The following is a 12,723-nucleotide window of genomic DNA, read 5'->3' as shown; positions in this document are numbered from 1 at the left end:
AAATGGAGGCCAATAGAAAGGATAGAGACGAGACAGATCCTGTCATCTACTGAGACCATTTCCAATAAGACACCTAACTGTAGAGAACAGGAAGCACTGTTTGGACTCTGCTGTGGGAGAAGTGGCTGCTGGGAAATGTTTTGGTTAACTTGCTCTGGTTCACTGTGATGGCTTCAACACATGGAAATAAAATGTGTTTTATTAGTTTGGAGCTGGAAGTTGATGTGTGTCATTATTCTCCTTTAATCCCAGAAGCAAAGCAGATATTATTTTAGATGAACTGAGCTCATTCTAGCCGCCTCGCTGTCTTCTTCCTAAATCTTTATTTGGACTGTTGTTTGGATGTTTAACACAGGGAGAGCATCTCAACACGTCTTTAGCACTTTGTACTTTTTAAGTGTAATTTCTGCTGTTTTAGTGGTAGGCATGCTGCTGTTTAGGATGGGATTCAGAGCAGCTGTTTTGCAGCAGCTGTTGTGTTTTTGGCAATATGGATAAAATCTTAAACCACAGTTTATGTCAGTTTCTATGAAATTGTACATTTTCTGGAAATCCAATAAAAATCAGTTTGTAGACCAAACTGTGAATTTTTGTCTTTGAGCAACTCAGTGAATTAAAAGCTGACAAATGAAGGTTCAACAAAATCTCTCCTGGTTGACAAATCTCTATTGTCTATATGAACATAAAGCCCAACCTGCTGTTACCAGGGAGGCATCCTGCACTTTCTGAAGTTTCCAGACTTTTTTAGATAATAATTTGGGGCAGAAATGATAAAGTGTGACAGAGACAGTCACAACAGATCAGACCAACATGTTTCAGTAGAAGTTAGTAAAGTCTACTGTATGTTTCCCCTTTTTAACCTTTAGCTCATTATTAGCTGAGATCCAACAAGAACAAGCAGATTTCCCAAACTGTCAGACTGCTTCTTTAAATACCTTGGCTTTCTGCAGGGGACACTTTGGAAACTACAAACTGCATTTCTGGAAGATAAACTGCTAAAAGCTTAAAGTAATGACTTGATCAGCTGCACAGTGAACACAGTTATGATGATTAACTCTACTTGCTTTCATCTGTCAGACGTTTGAGAAGCCGACAGTAAAACAAGAAGCTGCTGCAGGGGACCACAGACACCATCTGGTAACTGACAGATGAACAAACTCTGCAGCACTTTGAGGCTGTCATCTAACAGCTTTCACACTCTGAACAGTGGGTTTTCCTTTTTAGCATACTGGATGGTTGATGCTGGTTGTAGCTCTCTATGTCTTTAACCGTGTGTTGAGGTAAGTTAGTGATTCAGGGCTGCTTCATGCTGCTCATCAGACTGGACTGACAGGTAAATGAACAGAGGACAGTTTCAGGACATGTTCTCATCTTCCTCACTGAGGAACGTGTTCCTGTCACATTTAGTTTATTAATGAGGTCAACATCACACTTGTCTTCACCGCAGAGCTCTAGAGTAAATTAGCTTCATACTAATTCTTCACAGATATACTATGAATTACAGCAAGAAACTAGCCAGATACAGGACTGAAACATCAGCTGTTATTGTCAAGTTATCCTTTTAGAAATGTGCAGCTTCCCCACTTGAAAGAGAAAATGTCTACTCAAAGATTTTTGAACTGGATTCCACTCAGTGACTGAACAGCTGTGTCATTTAATCATTTTTTCTTCTTGCAGATTCAGTTCATTTTTTTATCTTGAGTACCCATCAGTGCAATTCATCGTCAGTTATATGCCATTAGGTGAAAAACCTTTAAATAAACCCAAAAAAGAAAATGCATACTTATTTCACCTGAAAGTATATTAAGCAACCTCAGATCAACGACACATACATCAATACATGTAGCTCATTAAGCAACAGCATATAGCATCTTTCACAACATAGAATCTCATAATCATATTCAGTAATATTAGACCATGTAATCCTTTTCGCAAGCCATTTATCCCTCAAGTCCATAGCAATCCACAGAAAAGAGCCCACAAACAACTATCAACCGATTTAGGCTTTGCAAGTAAGGATGCATTGGAGCGCCCCACCTTTGTGGCAAAATTTCAGTGAAAGGTACTGGGTGGTATTTTTGGAGACACAGCCCCTCCTCATTTGTGTAATGAGGCAGAAATGCACAAAGAAATGTAAAAATTGGAGGCAGAAATATATAACCATTGTGGAAATAAACAGGGTAGAAATGCAAAGCAAGAACAAAAAATACAAAAATATTAAAACACACATAAATAAATACATTTTAAAAAGAAGTAACTAATAAATAAAGTTGAAGATTATAACGGACAATAAATAAATAAGGTAATTATTACAAAGGTGACTAAGTAAAGAAGCTAATTAAAAGAGATTTATGTCTCCTTGTATAATTTAATTACTGCCTACACTTATTTATCTACTTTATATTTTGTGCATTTAATCGGAGGCTTATTTATTTTTTGAGTATTTATTTATTTCTGAATTTGTCAGGATCAGTCCTCCATTGGTATGGGGGTGCATCAGTGCCAATGGCATGGGTGAGCTGTATGTGTGTGAAGGTACTACTGACACAGAGGCATAAATTGGGATTTTAGAGAGACATATGTTGCCATCAAGTCGACGTTTCTTTCCAGGACATCCATGCTTATTTCAGCAGGACAATGCCAGGCCTCATTCTGCACGGGCTACAACAACGTGGCTTCGTACACACAGATTGCGTGTTCTTTTAAGGCCTGCTGCCAGTCCAGATCTGTCTCCTATTTAAAATGTATGGCGCATCATTAAGAGGAGAATCAGACAGTTGCGACCACAGACGGTTCAGCAGCTGAAATTTTGTACCAAGCAGGAAATAACAAAAATTCCAATTACAAAACTGGCACAATTAGCATCTTCACTTCCCAAACGATTAGTTGTTATCCAAGGAAAGGTGAGGTAACACGATGGCAAATAATCTTCTTCATCTTTGTTTTATAGTCTTGTTTTAGTTATTGATTTTATATCATTTATATCATTTAATTGATCACTTTTACAACCTCTGTCTGACCACACCTGTCCTGTGATCTTTGATACTCTTTCATTCAAGGCCTGGAGAGGATCTCTGTTCCCCAAAACTTAGAAACCTAGACTGTGTAAATGATAATCATCCCTTTGCTCAGGGCCAGACGCCCCATGCTGCCCTAGGCACCAGGTCTCTGGATCAGCTGATTTTCTGTTGTGGTACTTCTCTGTTTCTTCTCTTTTATTAATAAATTCTTCAAAGACAACAGTTTGTTGTAACTCAATTATTTGCTCAGTCCCTCACCAGCAATATCCAATTTCCACGTCAGTTGACAGTAACGACCACGTATCAGAAGGGAGTACGACACAGGAAGGAAACAGCAGCCGGTTCACAAAGAGTTTCTATAAGTTCTCCAAATATTCTGTCAAAGTTGCAGAACTTGTGCAACTAACAATGTGGGGAGGGCTATTCAGATTCCACAGGTGGCACATCCACCTCCAGACAACCCTTTTGATCATCTGCAGGTGGATTTCATTGAACTGACACCGTATGGGGGAAGGACATGTTGTCTCGTCATGGTATTTGTGTTTTCTAAATGGGTAGAGGCATTTCCAGCATCTAAGCAGGACGCAGCAGCAGTTGCATCCCAAAGGCAGAAACAGAAAAGGATTGTGGTGAAGGATTTCAGGAGAAAGAACTGGAGGCTCGCAGGTGGAACAGCTGCCGTCTGATACTGCTCAACAGAAACAACAGTGAAGGTGGCAGAAAGAGCAACTTGGATTCATTGGAATAGATTGTTGTAAGTACGTCTCAGATGTCTCAGACAACATGACTCATCTAACATCTGAATGATCTGCTGCACGAAGAGAAAAACCAGGACTTACAGGAAGAGGGGACATGTAGTGATGGCTGACTGCAGGAGGATGGAAGACTGTTAGTAAAATGTTGAAATCTCTGTTCATCATTATTGGAGCCTTTCTCCTCCTGGCATGTTGTGTGATCCCGTCTAGATCTATACTTGCTACAGCCATAGTTAGTCCTTTATGACAACTGAACTGAATGATGGATCATTTAGTGGCCCGTAGCAGAAGAAGGATGACTCACAAGAAGTTCTGGCAGCGACGTCAGTGTGTGTGAGTCACAGTCTGTGAGTGTTAGACAGAGAGCTTGTTATTCCCATAGCGCAGGCTTACTAAAACAATTATCCTGAATGTGCTTCTAACTTTCAGGATACGTAACGCTGTTATTCTACAATGGGCCTAATGAAATGATTTAAATGATCATTGTCTTGTTGTTTGTTGTGTTTCGATCTGTAAAGAAATAAAGCAATTGTAAAATTAATAAATGGATTCCCATGAGTTTTTTTGTGTGCTTGCCTCAGGTGTTTATTTGAAATTGCCATCACATTATTCATACAAGTTAAAATTCTGTTACAGTAATCTAAACGAGAAGAAATAAAACATGAATGATCGTCTCCAGTTCATGTTCAGGCGTGCACTTAAATACATGTCATGTGTGAACTTATCTCTGACTTCAGTCTCTCATGTGGACTCCTTTGTGGACAGGCTTTGTTCCTCCCATTGCTCCTGGTTTTTGTGAGCCCGCTGTGTGGTTTAGATATGCTGCTACTGTCTCACTGAGCTGATACTTTGCCTTAAGTCCATTCTCAGGGGAAAAATGACTTTTATTTTCCCACAGAGGTCAGTTATTGCCTATATGTGGCAAATTCCTCGTCTCTGTTTTAGACCAGAGGAAAATGTTCTTTTTTGTTCGATGGGGGAGTGAGAGTATCAGGTCCTTCTCCAGTGGCGTCTCCCAGGGTGTCAAACTGAGTGTAGATCTTCAGAAAGGGCATTAACTCCCTGTTTCTTGCTCTAGATTTTGCACTGACAGCTGTTGTGTTGCTGTCTGTGGTGCTGGTGGTACTGATGCAGGCTGGGACTGTCTTACAGCTATAAGGACCTTGAATCCGTCTGCTTGGGAAAAGATTCTTTACAGATCCGCAGTGTGAATTTCTCTAATAACTCTTTTCTATCCTATACCATGGAAAAGCTCTTATAAGGCTTTGTTCATCATTCACACTTTCATTGTACTGGTGTGGTGGGTGTGTGTTTTGAGTATTTCCAGTTTTAGTTTGTAGATGCCTTCCTCCATTGTCGTCTTGTTTTACTTCCTGTGGTTGTGGTCTTACTGATTGTCTAGTGTTTTCACCTGTGTGTGATTAGTTTCTCCCTCACCTGCATTTAAGTGGTTTGCTTCCTTCACTCAGGGCTTGTTCGTTGTAGTAGTCAGATCCATGTCTCTTGTCTGTTCCCACTTTTTGGAGTAGTTGTTTCATTTTTTGGATGTTACCTTTTTAGGACTCCACTCGTTTGCAGTTGCTCCTCCCTGTGTGTATTTGGACTGCCACAAACACTTGTAAGTTTCACCTGTTAGTTCCAATAAATCTCACCGACTGCATCTATTCTGTTTTCCGTGTCTGCGTTTGGGTCCAGACTCTGATACTCCGCGTAGCCTCACAGCTACACGTAACACACACATGTTCTGTTAGTTTCATTCACACAAGCCTGGTTTCAGATGTCATACAATTTTTCATTCACAATTCAGTCATACATCTGCAGTATAAACATTCAACAATTTACAATATATTCACTTTTTAAAACCTTTTTACTTTTCTTATGGAGTTAGTCCTGTGATTCACTCTGTCCCTTTTTTCCCTTTCTTTTTATTGTTGATGTGTCCTGGACCCTAAAGACATCCACTGTCCGACAGTGATTCCTTGGCTGTTGTTCTTCAACACTAAAGCTTCAGCGATTCACACAGTGGCCCCAGGCCTGCCCTGCTGAAACGTCTGTCCCTGTTGGTGACTAGAATCATTTCCCTACTTGAAAAACTCACCAAAAAGCGAGTGTTGCCAAGGTTGTTGTTGATCATGGTGAGCAAACCTCAGACACTCAGGCGTTAGGCCCTCAACGTCTCATCCGTAGTTTGTTTGGAAGGATTGAAGTCTAGAGTCCCAGACTCCAGCCATGCACAGTATCAAGTGATCCTGCCAACAAGGCCAAAACTATAATGGCCATTCTGGTTTTTCAAGTAAAGACCCGAGACAAGCACTTGTCTTTCTGTGCATTTTGTTCATTCATTTGCAGATGGACTCACAGCAACACACATACGTCAGGTACATGTATGCTCAAATGAGTGAGGAGAGCTGAGAGAGCCTGTTATTTATCCAGCTATCTGTCCATCATTTCATCCCACAGAGACGTTGTCCCTGAGGTCTGGATAGCACAGACAACAGAGATGCTTTGGCTGTTATGTTCACACAGATTCAGCTTCCCCACACTCATTTTAAGTCCAGAGGTGATCGATCATTTCAAGCTGTGGAATACAGGCTGTGGAATACATCGCCTCCCTTTCTAGGCTGTTTAAATGCTGTTGATTCTTTTAAAGAGCAATGAAAGATTCTGTTATTAAAGCAGGCTTTGGTCACCTGTTGTACAGAGCTCACATACACTGTCTTCTTTAGGTAACCAGGACTTTTTATGCGTCCGTGTTTCAGTTGCAGGTTACTTAGTCTGTAGTGAGCCTGTTCAGGCCCGGATAACAACTTAGATTGTGTGTGGTTTTTATTTTATTTTTTTTCCCTCCCAATGTTCCAAATATGTATTTAAGGTGTGTGTGACATGTTGCAGGATTTCTTAGTTTCAGAACTAGCTGGTATAAATGTCTCTCTTCCAGGTTCAGCTCTTGGGTTTGAAGAACCTTGAATTGGAGGGAGTCTTGAGGACGTGCATCAAAAAGTTTAATGCTGTACATTGGTCCAATTGCACTGCTAATTGATTTATGTAGATGTCATATAGTGTAGGACTGAATTTACTTGCCGAACGCCTCCTTTTGATCATGTCCTTGACCTCATGTCCATCGTACCAAATTGAATCAAATGCCTTTTTAAAGTCAACAAAACAGGCAACTATTTTACTGTGTTTTGTTTGATGTACATGTTTTTCAATGAGGGTGTGCGGGGTAAAAATGTGGTCGGTAGCGCAACGCTTTGGAAGGAAGCCTGTGTCGTTTTTACTCAAGATACTGTGTTTATTTATGAAATTTAAAATATCTGTTTAAAATGCTACAGAATAAATTAAAACAGTGTTAATAATTTGAGCACTGCCATCTGCTGTTCAGAAGTGCTGTTTTTAATTGTTTCATTTGAAATGCTGTCAGTGGCACATGTTTGTTTTTTTGTTTAGAGATTAATTCTTGATATTGGAAAATCAAGTGGGTTTTGGTTGTCTTTAATGCTTTCCAATTTGGTGAGTCTTTGATCAGTTTGTGATTTGAATTTGTTGCTTTTGGTAGTATGTCTTTATAAAGATCTTCAAAATGTTTTCTCCACATTCTGAAGTTTTGAATGGGGCTCCATGTGGTTTGCTTGTGCTTAATTTGTTCCACATGTCCCAGAATGTATTTTGGAGTTTTTGGTAAGTATAGTTGTTTTTTTCTTGTTAAAGTGTCTTTGTATTATTTGAGGGTTTCACATTATCTCAGACACAAACATGGGTCCTCAGGTTGAATATTTTATACTCTCACACACACTTTTACTTCGGATGGTAAATTGCTGAGTGAAAGATGGAATTTTTCAACCATTTTGTTTGGTGCTCATATTGTCTTCTCCAAAAAAAAAAAAAGGGATGACACTAATGCATCGTCTCGCCTTTTGAGCTTGCTAAACACTGATCAGAAGATTATCGCAAAAGTTTAAACAAACCAGCATTTTGGCACACTAATCGACACTAACCAAATAGTTTTCATTCCAGATAGGTTCCGGCGTATGTTAAACATAATGTACTCTACTAAACTACCCCATTCTGCTGCCATTTCTTTAGAAACTTAGAATGCTTTCTTTTTTTCTTTTTTTTAACCCTGTCCTGCCCAGCAGCCTGGTATAGAGTATAATGACCTCGATACCATATTGTGCCAGACAGATTTTACTTTAACAAGAGAGTATTAATATACTCCTTTGTCTGTTTTATTATTTATTTAATTATGTATTGATTTGTCACCGGGCCGGACAGGGGGGCAGACACGGGGATGGGGGGGCACAAACAGACAGCACAGAGAAAGGACAAGACCTGTAAGAGAAGAGGGATGAAAGGTGGGGACAACAGGGAAAAGCTGTGGGAAACACCAATTGCAGAAAGCAACGAAACCTGCAATAGAACAGAGAGGGGGGCTTGGGGAGGAGAAAAACAACAAAAAATAATAATAATAGTAAAAGACAACCAGCCGAACAGCAGCAATAAACAGCTGACATAGTAAGACCACTAAGAGAAAAATGAAAACAAGAAACAGTCCAGCACACTAAATAAGCAACACAGCACAGCCACGAGAGTTGGAATAATAATTGATTTAAATAAGTAACTGAAAGAAAAGCATCAGGAATAATTCTACCAGGGACAACCTACATTTGTTTGAGTCTATGTGTGAGACTATGTGTGTGTGTGTGTGTGTGTGTGTGTGTGTGTGTGTGTACGTACATGTGTGTGCACATAAGCCTGTTAAAGAATGTAGTTGTTAGTGAGAGTGGGACACCACGACTGTGCCACACCTACCCCAGCAACAGGCAGGCAAGAACCCCAGTAGCCAATAGGGGTGGGAAAAAGAAAAAGAATAAATCTATCAAAAAAAAAACAGACTCCCAGATGCACCGCGATGCAAACGCAGAAGACCCCGACCCAAATGCCAGTTGACAACATAATGCCGACGGAACGCAAAAAGCGCAACCCGCGGAAGAGCAGCACCCCACCGCCGCGCAGCAAACAACCAAAAGGCCCAAATGCCATGTAATCATCAACACCAATGCACAAGTGACGATCCCAACGCGCACACTGCGCGAGCACGGCGACACCCATGCCCAGCAGCCCCCCGCGAATCCCGCGTGCGAGGACGGGCAAACGAGAGAGAGCAAATGGAACAACACGACAGTCCCAGCCCGGCAGCAAACGCGCCGCACAGGTCACCGTGCACCCGCCAATAAAAGTCGGAACCGCCGGAAAAAACTAAGGCCGCCGGCGCCAGCCGACATCCCCCATGCCCAGCACACCCCCCGGCCGCCGTGCAACACCAGCCAAACCAGCAACGAGGCAAAATCAACTAGGTCAGCTGCATGCCACTAACAACCCACCCACCCGGCAAGGGCCGAGAACTCCAGGCACAAATCCAGAACAAACCAGAGCACAGCCCTGCCCCGCACCCACACTGCACATCCCGAAAACTAACTCTATACCTCAGTATCCAGAGGGGTCCAACAACTGGCCGACAGAGAAATGGGGAAGCATGGATCCGAGGCCAATGAAGCAGAACAGGGATGCAAACAGGTCCCTCCAAGCCAACGAGGAAATGCCTCCCCCACAGCACCCCCGACACCCGGGGCTCCAGGGGTAGGACACGAGGCCAATGAGAATCTCCCACACTCCTTCACCCCTCTGCCTGCCTCTGTAAATGTGTTGTCTTGTGTTGGATGCATGAAATGGATTGTGAAGTGTTGTATGGTGGAGTAAAGATAAGGTGTGTGGTAACTAAGGTGCAACTAAAATTGGAGGGTAGTTGTGACACAGGCACCCCACAACTGTCAGGTAGTGGAGCCTCCCATCGTGCCCCTCCCACCCCCCAAGCCCTCTGTGTCTAATGTGTAATTAAAATTGAGGGGCGGGCAGTGGGGGAGGAAGAAGTGCGAGGCCGCAATAAAGCAGCCCCACCCCCCAAACGCCCTGCAGGCTGCCCGCCCCCCAGGGTCCTAAGGGTGTATGTTGTGAGACATGACCAAAGGGGGAAAGGTGAAGGAGGTCATAGGGAGGCTAGAAGACCAGATTCCTGACTGGCCCCATCATTCATTCAGTCCCGTCCCCCACCCCCCTAAGCAGGAGGACGCCAGGTCCCTCCAGCCCAGGGCTTATAGCAAGAGCCCCTCTAGCACCGGCTGCACCCCGGAGTCAGCGACAACCCCGCCCATCCCCAGGACGGGCCCAGCCCCCCCAGCGCGCAGACCCACCCCAGACCCACCCCAGACCCAGAGGCTCCAAACCCTGCACCGTGGGACTAGACAGGGTTTCTGCCTCCCCCCCATGCTCTGGCCCTGGCTCTCGAGCCTTTGGTCATCTCTCTTAGAGTCAGTCCTCCTATCACTGGGATAAGGTGTAGCACTAAACTCTTTATCTGGGCTAACAAGTCCCCTCCAATCTCCAAGGCGCACCTACAGAACGTGGCCTGGGTCTGTTGAGCCTGTAATGGGTTTTTCTGGAAGCACACATCAACTGTGGCCAGATAGGGGACCGCCTTCAATCCCAGATGGCCCGAGATTGAGTCCTGTAAGGCAGCACGGCTTACTGCTGCATCCTTAACGGCCATTTTCATTCCAAACCAAATCTACCTATAAAACAACTGCAGGATCACTTTATTTTATGTAATGTGTTTAAGATTATTATCTCAATCTATGTATGCTCCTATAGGTCAAAACCCCTGCTTTAAGCCTGGCTTGATAGATGCTGTTTTTGCACACTGGTCGAAGAAAGATCTGTCTTCTATTAAGGATCTCTACGTTAACAACCAGTTCAGTAACTCAGACTAAGAATTGAGGTACGAAAGGTAGTTTGTATGGTTAGCGAGAAGGTTCAGGAAGGAAAGGATGAAGGGCTCGAAGAGGGGAGGGATGGTCACCCTGTGGTAGAAAAAGAACAATTACTCTGGCCGAATTTTAGCATGCATGTTTGTTTGCACCAGTTTGATGGTGGAAGGAAACCAGAGCGGGCAGAACATGCAAACTTCACACAGAAAGGCCTAGTGTTACCGAGGTCTGAACCCAGGAAAGAAAGGAACGCTGTGGCGGGATGGATGGCAGGTAGGGAAGAAGAAAGGATGCTGGGATAGAGGGGTGCAGGAGTAGGGTGTGCAGCCTGCTGAGACATGAATGAGAAAAATAGGGAATATAGATGGGATAAATCAGACACAAGGGGTGTTGAAGAAATACTGTGAGCAAGGTTCAGGTGTGAAGAAGTTTCGGAGACTGATGAAGATTTAACATAGCGTGGTTTATTGAGCCCGGCCGAGGAGACACAGTGCCAGCATACAACAGGCCAACACCAAATCTGAAGAACATCTTTTCATCCCTTTTATGTTTCTGTCTTCCCCCTAGTGACTGTAGGTTTCTCTAGGTCACCTTTCACCTAGAACAACTAATCTACCTGATGTTTAGACTCCAATGCTTCGTCACGTTGGAATCTCTCGCTATTCATGAGTTGTACTCTGATCTGTGGAGCCAGTGAGTTCTTGTAAACATTCTTGTAGGACTCAACCTTGTAAGATTCCCAGAGAACAATGAGATCTGTTAGCCTGATGCCCGGGCTACTGTCTTTAACTAATCAGTCTATTGTTGTCTTCCTGACAAGGACAACAACATGTGAGAAATACCTAAAGCTAGAAGGTCAGAAAACACTGGGATCAGTGAAATTACTTCATACCTTTCCCTGTTACATCAACAAACCCACTTAAGAAATAATCTCAAAAAGGGCCACGGGGAGCGATACGACCTGGTGAAGCTGTTTGCGTTACAGCGGTGGGCGGCATCGTGAGGTCAACGGCGTGCTACATGTGAGTAGCGCTGAGTCTGTTATGTTGAATGTGGATGATGCAGTGCTGAGGAAGTTAATGGAGCAGTTGACAAGTGTGTGGCCGTGTGGGAGTGGATGTTACTGTGGATGGAGGTGATTCAGAGACCACAGACAGGTCGTCTTTTATCCAAAGCGACTTACAATTGGTGTTTGGTAATCCCTAATAAGGTAAGCAATGAGCACTTTTTAGGCAGCTTGAGTGTGAGAGTCTGATGTCACTTGGACATCTTTTCTGGGCCTGTCCCAAGCTCAAGAACTGTTGGGATGACATGTTCAATGTGTACAGTTGCATATACAATAGACAGCTAATCCCTGACAGTCTCTCTGTGATATTAGGCTGTTCCAACCACTTGTTTTCTCTCCTTCCAGCATAACAACAAACTCTCATGTTTGATATGGTTATTGAATAAAGGGTTATCCTGAGGGAGTGGAAATCCGCCTCCTCTCCTTAAATGGTTAAATGACACTGTGTCTTGATGGCAACCCAAAGTTTTTTAGCACTTGGGGACCTTTTATTAAACATATTGGGAGGGAGAGGTGTCAACCTGGAAGCTGAATGTATCGGACTACAAATTGTTAAGTGCCATACAGGTGCTGGTCATATAATTAGAATATCATCAAAAAGTTGATTTATTTCAGTAATTTCATTCAAAAAGTGAAACTTGGATATTATATTCATTCATTACTCACAGACTGATATATTTCAAACTGTTTATTTAATTTAATTGTGATGATTAAAACTGACAACTAATGAAAATCCCAAATTCAGTATCTCCGAACATTAGAATATTACTGAAGACCAATACAAAAAAAGGATTTTTACAAATGTTGGCCAACTGTGAAAAGTATGAACATGAAAAGTATGAGCATGTACAGCACTCACTACTTAGTTGGGGCTCCTTTTGCCTGAATTACTGCAGCAATGCGGCGTGGCATGAGTCGATCAGTCTGTGGCACTGCTCAGGTGTTATGAGAGCCCAGGTTGCTCTGATAGTGGCCTTCAGCTCTTCTGCATTGTTGGGTCTGGCGTATCGCATCTTCCTCTTCACAATACTCCATAGATTTTCTATAGGGTTAAGGTCAGG

General features: G+C 42.9%; 1 long non-coding RNA gene across 1 annotated transcript; it reads left to right on the top strand.

Annotated features, from left to right (window-relative positions):
- Positions 1-5,258: 5,258 nt before the first annotated feature.
- LOC123980736 lies at positions 5,259-7,389 on the top strand. The gene is made up of 3 exons (XR_006827546.1): positions 5,259-5,393; positions 5,730-5,910; positions 6,714-7,389. It is a non-coding gene; the product is annotated as an uncharacterized LOC123980736 (long non-coding RNA).
- The last annotated feature ends 5,334 nt before the right edge of the window (positions 7,390-12,723 follow it).

The sequence above is a fragment of the Micropterus dolomieu genome, linkage group LG12, assembly GCF_021292245.1.
Source record: "Micropterus dolomieu isolate WLL.071019.BEF.003 ecotype Adirondacks linkage group LG12, ASM2129224v1, whole genome shotgun sequence".
Taxonomy (NCBI): domain Eukaryota; kingdom Metazoa; phylum Chordata; class Actinopteri; order Centrarchiformes; family Centrarchidae; genus Micropterus; species Micropterus dolomieu.
This window is presented reverse-complemented; position numbering and strand designations above follow the sequence as displayed.